The 9,404-nt window shown below is 41.2% G+C and overlaps 1 long non-coding RNA gene across 1 annotated transcript; it reads right to left on the bottom strand.

Moving 5' to 3' along the window:
- Window positions 1-4,225: 4,225 nt before the first annotated feature.
- LOC147418253 (uncharacterized) lies at window positions 4,226-4,947 on the bottom strand. The gene is made up of 2 exons (XR_015187280.1): window positions 4,736-4,947; window positions 4,226-4,312 (listed from the first exon to the last, which is right to left on the bottom strand). It is a non-coding gene; the product is annotated as an uncharacterized LOC147418253 (long non-coding RNA).
- Window positions 4,948-9,404: the final 4,457 nt, after the last annotated feature.

Genomic DNA, 9,404 nt, shown 5'->3' with positions numbered 1-9,404 from the left:
AACCTGTGCAGTAATGCATTTTCAAGCAATGTGTTTTCAGCCTACGTTCTCTGTTTGTGCAGTGATGCGCATGATTGGCAATGAGCTTGGCAACGTATAACCTTCAATAAAAATGAACTCATGCAAGAGCACGCCATTGGATGGCTTTTCCAAAACAGACTCCAATTAGCCCTGCACATTCACCCTTCAACTTTCACCTCTTCTCTCTTTCAAAACGCTTATTTGCCATGTTTTCCCATTTTTTACAGTTGGGTATCCCCTACTTGGAGCTTCGAATTTGCGATGCATAGACTTATGAATTCTTATCCAAGGTGACAAGCGTCAAAAGAAAGGCGGGTCCAATAGTCGAAAAAAAGGTTGTGAATCATGATGCCATCTTATGTGCTTTCAAACCAATGTTGCATAAAATTGTCTCACAAGACTTGGCAAAGAGAATAGCCGAAGGAGTAACTTCATGAGCTAAACAATCAAAGGTTTAGGAGGAGACTCTTCATGGTTAAAATTCCAACAAAGGGCAGGTCCAAAAAAAATCAAGATATATGATGTTTTTATTGCAGCTACATTGCAGCAAATTTCAAGTTTAGTACTTCTCGTGCTCATTGTGTATCTTGTAGTTGTTATTTGTAGTTCACTTGATTTTAGTAAAGATTTGATTAGAAGGGAAAGGAAAATTGTACCCTTCATTTTGAAGATTGAAATGCTAGACAACCCTTCCCATGGGACGGGCGCTCTTGAAATTTTCCCTTCCCTAGGACAAGTAAGGGTGCCCTGCAATTTTCAAAAAGCCTGTCTGTTTTGCACACCTAGGCTTGGACCCTAGTGTAATATACAACAGGTACTCTCCTTGCCCACTCTAACATGCATCATCTCTCGTCAAACACAACACGATCACCAAATGTGTTGGGGTTCAACAACACATGATGAACTCAAAGAACATAACATCAAACAATGCATCATCTCAAAAATAATTTCAAATTGAAGAAGAAGATACACATAGTATTTGAATAGATTAAAGAAGTAGAAGAAATAGACTTGCAAAACAGAGTTGAGTTAGATTCATCAAGAAGTAGCTACATCTCCTTCATCACTACTACATCCAAGTACACTACCCAAAAGGCGCACTCTTACAGTTTAAGTCACAAGACCAAAAGTAGTTACAACCACTATGATTTGGTTCTTAGTACATCATCCATGTATAAGATTTCCTACTCGTTGGCTCTTGCCTCCTCTTCGAACTCAACACTATAGTCACATTGACTCCTTGTTAGGATCTAGCTAAATATGTACCCCATGAGTATTGTTTTTATAAAAGGTCAATATGTGCTTATCTCGTAGCGAGGTTCCAACACCCAAATTAGTGAAGGAAGACGTGTCTTAAGTCGAGTTGGAGTAAGCGTAACACTTCTTCAACTATAATCTCTAGTGGTTCCTCTTGGTTGACACTCTGACACTCTACTCTCTATTTCTAGGTTAAAACCGTGATTTGCTAGTATACAATCTAATCTAAGATTCATAAAGACCAACTATGCTTAATGGAGATAATAAGCACGATTATTATTTATCTACTTAGATTTGCAAATTTTTAACTTTTAATAGTTTCCACAACTAGTACAAAGTATTTTAAGACCTATCAAGAAATTTCAACAAATGTAGATTAATATTGATATACTTACTTTCACTTATCAATAGTTGATCTTAGATGGAAGCAAATTTGATATCAATTTTCAAGACAAATGAGCTCAAAACTTCTTAAGCCTTGACATGAGTTCTTTTACCTGATCTTGGCGAGACAATCCTTGACCCAATGCTCAATTTTAGTCTCAAACAAAAAAAGCGATTATTATCTATTGATCTAAAATTTCACTTTTTAAAAAATTTGAAGCCAATCTTATCTTTTACAATGTATTGCAAGCATTTTTGGTAAGTATAATTCAAATTTACATACACATCATCACACAAGAGATAAAAATCTTTTTTTTTTTGCAAACCTTTGAATTTTTTCTCCAATGCTTGCTTTGATTTACCACAATGCTTCTATAGCTTCCACAAGATCAATTCTTGACCTAAAATACTATTTGGTGGCCTCTTAAGCTTACCTTAGGAGTCCAGACCTGAAACCTGAAATTTCAAAGAACAACTCACTGATGATCCTTTAAAGAGTGAGATAGACTAGAATCCACCATGATGGCTACTTAACGTACTTCTAAACAAAACACAACACGAGTAGTATAAAGCGTCTACAAACACTAATTGATTTCTTGTTTTTTTTGAACTGAGTATCAACTTGCAAACTCTGACATAGTCTAATTCATCAACGACAAAAACAACCTAATCTATGCTTGAAAGGTCTTTGGCAAGTATAACTACTCCCAAGACACCTCTACATAACCGAAGACGACACTCCTCAACTATGTGGTTTCTAAAAGATTTTCTTCAAATAAACATAGAGAAAGTGATAAACAATGATATCCATGCACTAAAAATTTTCCTAGTTTAGGTCACTTCGTCCCCGGCAACGATGCAAATGTATGGTGGGCTATCAATGCACATTTTATTACAGATAAAGCGAGAATCACATACATAATAGTCAATTCGTGGGACATAGCTGACCCACTTAGTGCATGGAGGCTACAAGAAGTTGTCCAACTCTTGAAAATCACACTCAATCCCGAACTACTCGAACGCAACACTCAGTTGTATATCGAAACAATGAAAGCTGGTCGTCACATCGGCAAACGAATCATCACAACTCACTAAGCTACCAAGCTACAAGGTGCATCAAACTTATAGAACAAGTAGACAAAGTCCAGACGCGCATGCTTAAGGTTTCAAATCCACATTTTCATCACTTACCCAAAAAAATGATTACTCATAAATTATGCAAGTACTATACGAACTACTCATTTATAAACGAACACAAGTTTGGACACATTTTTTCAATTGCCACCCGAGTCCACATAACTGTCCTTTTTTAAGGAACTCGAATAATTGTTGAAGAAAGGTAGTGTAATAATGGGCACGTCGTTGACAAGATGAATTTTCAGGACTGAAGCATACAGTCAATTTACCTCTTTCAACCTCTGATGTGCTTATTCCACCACTGATTTAAAATTCAGCTTGCACCAATCTGGTTTCAGGGAGATCTTTTCAAAGCTAGCCACATACGGTAACTCTTGGGGGAAAATCAATTTCACAAATATACCAAATTCCCTTTAGGATAGATTCAAAGAGGAAATTTTACAAAATAACTTTTTGCAAGCTTAATTCCATCATGAATTTTTCAAGTGGATTTCTCCTCCCCTTCTCTACAGTCGAATGATTAGGGTTTTCAACCGGCTCAAGGCTAAGCTCAAACACACTTTTCCCAGACATTTGCTTCAAAAGTTTCGTCCAAAGGCTCTTATCATAAGCCCAACTCTACTTGCTATGCTTAAAGGCACTTCTAGTGATTCCAAACCGGCCTCGAGATCCGGCCCAACCTCAAAGGCGACAAATTGTGGGTAAAGGGATTTTAAGTGGCAAGAGTAACAACTACGATTGCTAGAAGATGATGCAATATTCATACGTTAGAACACACTAGACGCTATCGACATACAATTTTGAAGAATACAATATGCACAGATTGTGATAAGTCCTCACAAATATGCCATGAGGAGCTCAATATGAAGCCTGTAGGACCATTCTCTAGCAAATTAAGGTCTCACAATATAGGCCAAAGAGCATAAAATGTGAGTTGCTCTTGCCAGGGCTCACATATCCTGGAAGGTTATGTAAATTTCCTGGGGTAAAAATGCAATATTGTAATTCCATGGGACCTTGGTTTTCAAGGTTAAAAATTGGGCACTTTAGCTATATATAGATCCTAGAGAACACCGTAGATTTTGCCAAGCATCCTGGTTATCTAATCAGATTGCCCGTACAAACATGGCCAAGAAAATGGTTTTCTTCGAGCACTGCTTCTTGCTAATTGCACCTAGAAACTATCCCCGCAGACATATCAATGGAATGGATGTACTGGGCACGCTAGAGCATTGGGTCGTAAACAAACTAAATATGGGAGCATGCCACAAGCATTGTGAGATACAAAAAGAATGCATTGAGCCAAACAATCCACTGGAGAAAGCATCACTGAATAGACCACCAACTAGGGACAACATGATCCATCTTCATTTTTCCGAATAGCAAAGAGACCACGACCATAACTCATAGCAAGGGGACTTCTCAGACTATAAACTATTGTAAGTTCAATTAAGGTATGGAGCAGAATTGCCCACTTCAGCTCCTCCAAAAAATTCCAGCTTCTGTTCTGCAACTTTAAAGGCCACCAAGAAGCACAGAAACGAAGCCATTTTCATCGCATTAAAATGAAGCCCAAGAATACATATGCATACACAGAAACAACCCAAAATACACGCGCACGCGTGCATACAAGCATACACAAACCAAAGGGGATCAGACAACCATTACAAAGTGTCCTCAGATGAATGAATAGTCAGAACCACAGACCAAGGTATTTCATGGTTTCATCACTTCCCCACTTCACTACACACAGAAAAGCCAGCACAGATAGACGCTTCTACACACTCACATGTCAATCATTGCTCAGGGATGCGCATCTCTTTCAGCATTCTTATCTCCGGGAGAAGAAACTTAGACTTTGATGGTACTTGCAAGAGCAACACACACGCACGCACACAAAATGCAAACACACACTTACAGGATAGGGTTCCCTTACGAGCAGGTCAGAATTGGGTTTTCTACGCCCGTGCCTTTCCATCAAAGAGAAGATCTCATCAGAGCCCAGTCCCGCCCCTTCGACTAGGGTTCTCCTCCTCTGTAGAAAGAGTGGAGACTCGCAGAGCTACTCCCTCATTACTGATCGATGAGGGTTAGAAAGGAAGTGTGTGTGCCAAATTTAAATTGGGAAGCGGGACGATTCTCGCAAAAGCTTACGGAAGTCTATGTGCCAAATTTTGGGAAGCAGGTGAACTAAGGAAAATCTGGAATCTGAATCTGGAAAGATTCTAGATTTTCCCAAAAGCTTAAGGGTAAAAGGAGAGGAGAAAAGAAGCCAACATGGTGCGCGGGAGAGAGACGAAGGGGAGAGAGAAAGATCCGCCATGTGTCACTAGGAGCGCAAAGACCAACAGATTTTTTTTTTTGGTTGTTGTAGGTCAATGGGAGGCTGTCTGCTGCAAAAATGCAGACCAAACAGTCTGCAAGGTGGCGCGTGGAGGATAGGCATAAGGGAAGAGAGAGAGAGAGAGAGAGAGAGAGAGAGAGAGAGAGATTTTTGCTACAGCGAGAGATGGTGGTGGCGGAGGTCTGCATTGACAAGAGCGCACGTAAGTTGGCGAGGGAGGGTTGCCATCATCTGAAGTGAGGAGGAGTAGCATGTCGTCGAGCATAGAGTACGAGCCAAGGCAATTTCTGATGGCAACGGGGCAGCGTGTTGGCAGAGCATGGGGGTCGGGGAGAGTGATCGTGAGCGACACAATCAAGGAGCAAGATTCCGCATGGTACCCATCTGTAGAGTGGGCAGCAGGTGCAGTTACTACAAGACGATATATGTCTTTCTGGCCGTCGATGTGGTCATTACCACTAAGGGGGAGCAGCAAAAATGCCCACGATGCTACTACCCATACCTCCTCCTCCTCCTCCTCCTCCTCCTCCTCTCTCTCTCTCTCTCTCTCTCTCTCTCTCTCTCTCTCTCTCTCTCTCTCTCTCTCTCTCTCTCTCTCTGCGCACGTACACTATTTTGGCTCTTTGTCTGTTGAGCAGGCGCTGCAATGGCCAACGAGCATATGCAAGCGGGTGCAAGCAGAGCAAGAGGCAAGGCGAGGGGCCCGCGCGCGGGGGAGGGGGGGGCTCGTCACTAAATGACACCTTTAAAAGGAAGTGGGATCAACGCTGCAGGATGGGCGTCGCGAGCGGCAAAAATCCAGGCCGTCCTTTTATATGTGAAATATGTGTGAACTAGTCGGGAACTTGGTGCTGTGTTTAGTGTAAACTAGGTGTGAACTGCGTCCTGACTTCAAAAAGTACACGATTTTGGGGGCAAGCCACCAATGTTAAGGCCATTGAATGAGGAAGAGCCCACCACTTGCATAGATTTTCCTCCACTTTACACGCTTGCCTTCTTCCTCTCCCTTTCATTTTCAAAAGCTCAAAACATAGGCAACTCTGCTAGTCATCACCATCTCCTTCATGTGATGTATGCCATGAACCATGTGTGAAATATGTTGGGGTGATCTAAGAGTTTATTTCGTGTGATCTGAGAGTGAACTAGATGTGAACTATATCAAGCCTTTTCTTTTAGGGGATCATGGACATTCAAGAGAATGGAGCCACAAGTCACATCTTTTCAGATGAAAGCTTTGAGGAGTATTCTAGCTCTCATGACACACGTGAAGGGGATGGTGGTTACCCAAGCTCCAAGGAATCAAGCGATCATGGGGAAACAAGTATAGTCCATATGGATCATCGCATGGGCACATGGTAGCATAGCACTCAACATATGTTCTCGTCGCTTGATCCATACAACTATACTTCTCGTACATTCTACTCTTTCGACAACAAAACTCATGCAATGATGAGTCTTGTCCTACAAAGAGATAACCCTATGACCTTGGAGGAGTTAAAGGAATGTGATCTTCGGGGTTTGCTTGATTTAAAGAGATGGAGGAGGATGACAGATGCCCTTTTTTTGAAGAGGGAGTCAGATGGAAGAGGCTACTTGTGTTTGAGAATTGCGGCGTTACCAAGGGTAGCGTACATAGAAGAGCGGGAGCGCATTGTTCAATCATGTCACTTAAGTGAGGATGGAAGGTCCCACCTGGAGGTATCCAAGACTCTTCTAAACCTCAACAAGACGTGGTCCATGGATATTAAAAGGTATGGCATACCTTTCGCTTATGTGAAGGATTTACTATCATCATGTGTTTGTTCAAGTACAAGTAATTCCATGTCACAATCCCAACTTCCAACAAAGAGAGGGAGGTCTCCTCTTATACCATATCAAAAGAGGCTAGACATTTCTACTCTTAATGTATGCCTAAACCAAATTATGATTGAGCGTAAGGTGCGGCTTGTAATGGTCCGCTCTGGCATCAAGGGTACCAATGAGAAAAGAATTGTGGTCGATTATGCATGCCATAGGGGGAGAGAGCCAGGCAGGATGGAGACCACAAAGATAAAGAGGAGGTCAAAGAGATGTGTTTGCTCATTTCGAGTACGGGTCCATTTGTGATCATGAGAACAACTCTTCTACTATTTCATTGTTTCCTCATCATGAAGGCCACATTCCCGGCTCGCGTCCATATTTGTATTATTTGCCAGTTCACCCTAGTGTGATTGAATGTTGCACAGAAGATTTGTTTGATGTGGGAATCTCACGGCATGTTGCAAGAATGTCACTTTCAAAGGAGAAGCTACAATATGAGAGATGCTCTCCTATCGATCAAGTAATATATAGGTTCTTTATGATACCAAGGGAGGTTGCAATGCTGTCATATCAAATCCGCAATCAAGGTAAACTCCTTGCTTCTCAATGAGATAACTTCCCTTCATATCCACAATTAATCAAATTAGCATTCTAAGAATGTAGGGAAAATCACAAAAGATGATTGGACTTCAATGTTGAGGGACGTTGCACTTTTACAAAGACAAAGAAAGGCTTGTTGCTTGTTTTTTGTAGTTTACAGGTGTGCTATTTTCAACCATACAATCCCTTGGCACCCGAGCGTGTGGATAGGCCATTCATTCTTGTTATTCAGGATGAGTGGATGCTTGCCATGGCCAGACGCTTTTCCATTCACAACACATGGGCCATTGATAGCACCTTTAAGACCAATGTCTTTGGTCTCCCCTTGTATGTTGTTGTCTTACCAAACCAACACGGCATCGGTATACCCATTTGGCTTATGTTATGCACGGCTGACGTTGGATCGGACAAAGAAAGTAAGGCATATGAGATAACTCTACAAACAATTTTTTTAAGATTGGGCAATGTGTGGCCTACAACAATTGTAATAGATAAGTCGCAATTGGAGCTTGACGCTTTTGACAAGGTAATCAAGGCTGATGATGCTTCCTGGGAGTATAACAGCGGCGGCATATGTATGCAAGTCCGTTGTCATATTATCATATGTTGGTTCCATGCAAAGAAAGCCAAAGGTACATGTTTATGCATACATGTGAGTGTTATGAATACATCATTGATTGATGTTAACATACCCTTGTTACACGTGGGTGATCATAGGTCCCAAAGCATCTCCAAGATCAGTTATACTCCTCAATGAACACTTTGATGTATTGTGCCTTTGAAACCGACTTTGAGTATCATTATCATGAGCTCTTAAGTAACTTCTCTTCCTTTACAAGTGTGCAAAGGTATGTAACCAATGGATGCTGTGGTCGTGATTGCCCATGGCATCAACGGTGGCCTAAGTTTGCATGCCTGTTTAGCTATGGGAATGTTGACACTACCAATTTAGTCAAGAGGTTGTGGCAATACATAAAATACACCTTGCTTAATGCCCAAATCAACAGATCTGTTGTTGAGCTTCTCCATGCACTTGTGGACGACTCCACAAGTGGCACTCGAATGGGAGGAACTTTGCTTGAGTTCTTTAGACAGAAGCAAGAAATAGGTAACCATCTAGTGTTCCTTCATGAATGATACAAGAATTTTTGTGTAATAGGATTCATCATTATGTGTGCGCAGTTGATTCAGGGTGCTTTAGCAAGAGAGGCTCATCGAAGCAACATACCAAATGACTTCACGAGGTAGAGCAAATACTACGGCGATATGAGGTTGACCTTTCCACATTGGTCATCATCATGAATGAATTAACATTGTTGTTTAAGATGCAAAGTGGTAGTGATGCTAGCCAATGGTATTATGTGAGCCTCCAAAGCAATTACTGTGACTGCCCGGATTTTTCAAGTGAATGTAAACACTTTTATGGTTTGTGAATCATATTGCAGAAGCACTTTGTCATTTGGTTCCCATTATTCCCTCCTTGGATAATTGCCTCGATGTTGACTTGATGATTAAAGAAAGCATCAATTCCTAGGGGGATGAGTTTGAGGACTCCACGTTCAAGGTGAAGTCCATGTGCAAGGTAAAGTCATTGCATCTATCCAAGAGGTTAGGCATTTTCTTTCCAGCATAGAGATACAATTGGAGGACTGCAACTCAACTCAAATCAAGGATTACTTGCATCGACTAGCCACTTGCAAAGACATTCTTTCAGGTGGATATGCTCCCAAAGAGATTGATTTGCCACTCAAAGGAAGCATTAGAAAATTACAAGAGCATGTTACAAATACATGTTTTGGTCATGGAAAGAGGCACGAGCCAGCTCCAACAACTTGGGCAAATGAGGAACTAGCTCCTAATG

This window comes from Adiantum capillus-veneris, chromosome 30, assembly GCF_014529385.1.
Source record: "Adiantum capillus-veneris isolate H3 chromosome 30, ASM1452938v2, whole genome shotgun sequence".
Taxonomy (NCBI): Eukaryota; Viridiplantae; Streptophyta; class Polypodiopsida; order Polypodiales; family Pteridaceae; genus Adiantum; species Adiantum capillus-veneris.
The sequence above is the reverse complement of the archived record's forward strand: the minus strand, read 5'-3'. Positions and strand labels throughout refer to the sequence as shown.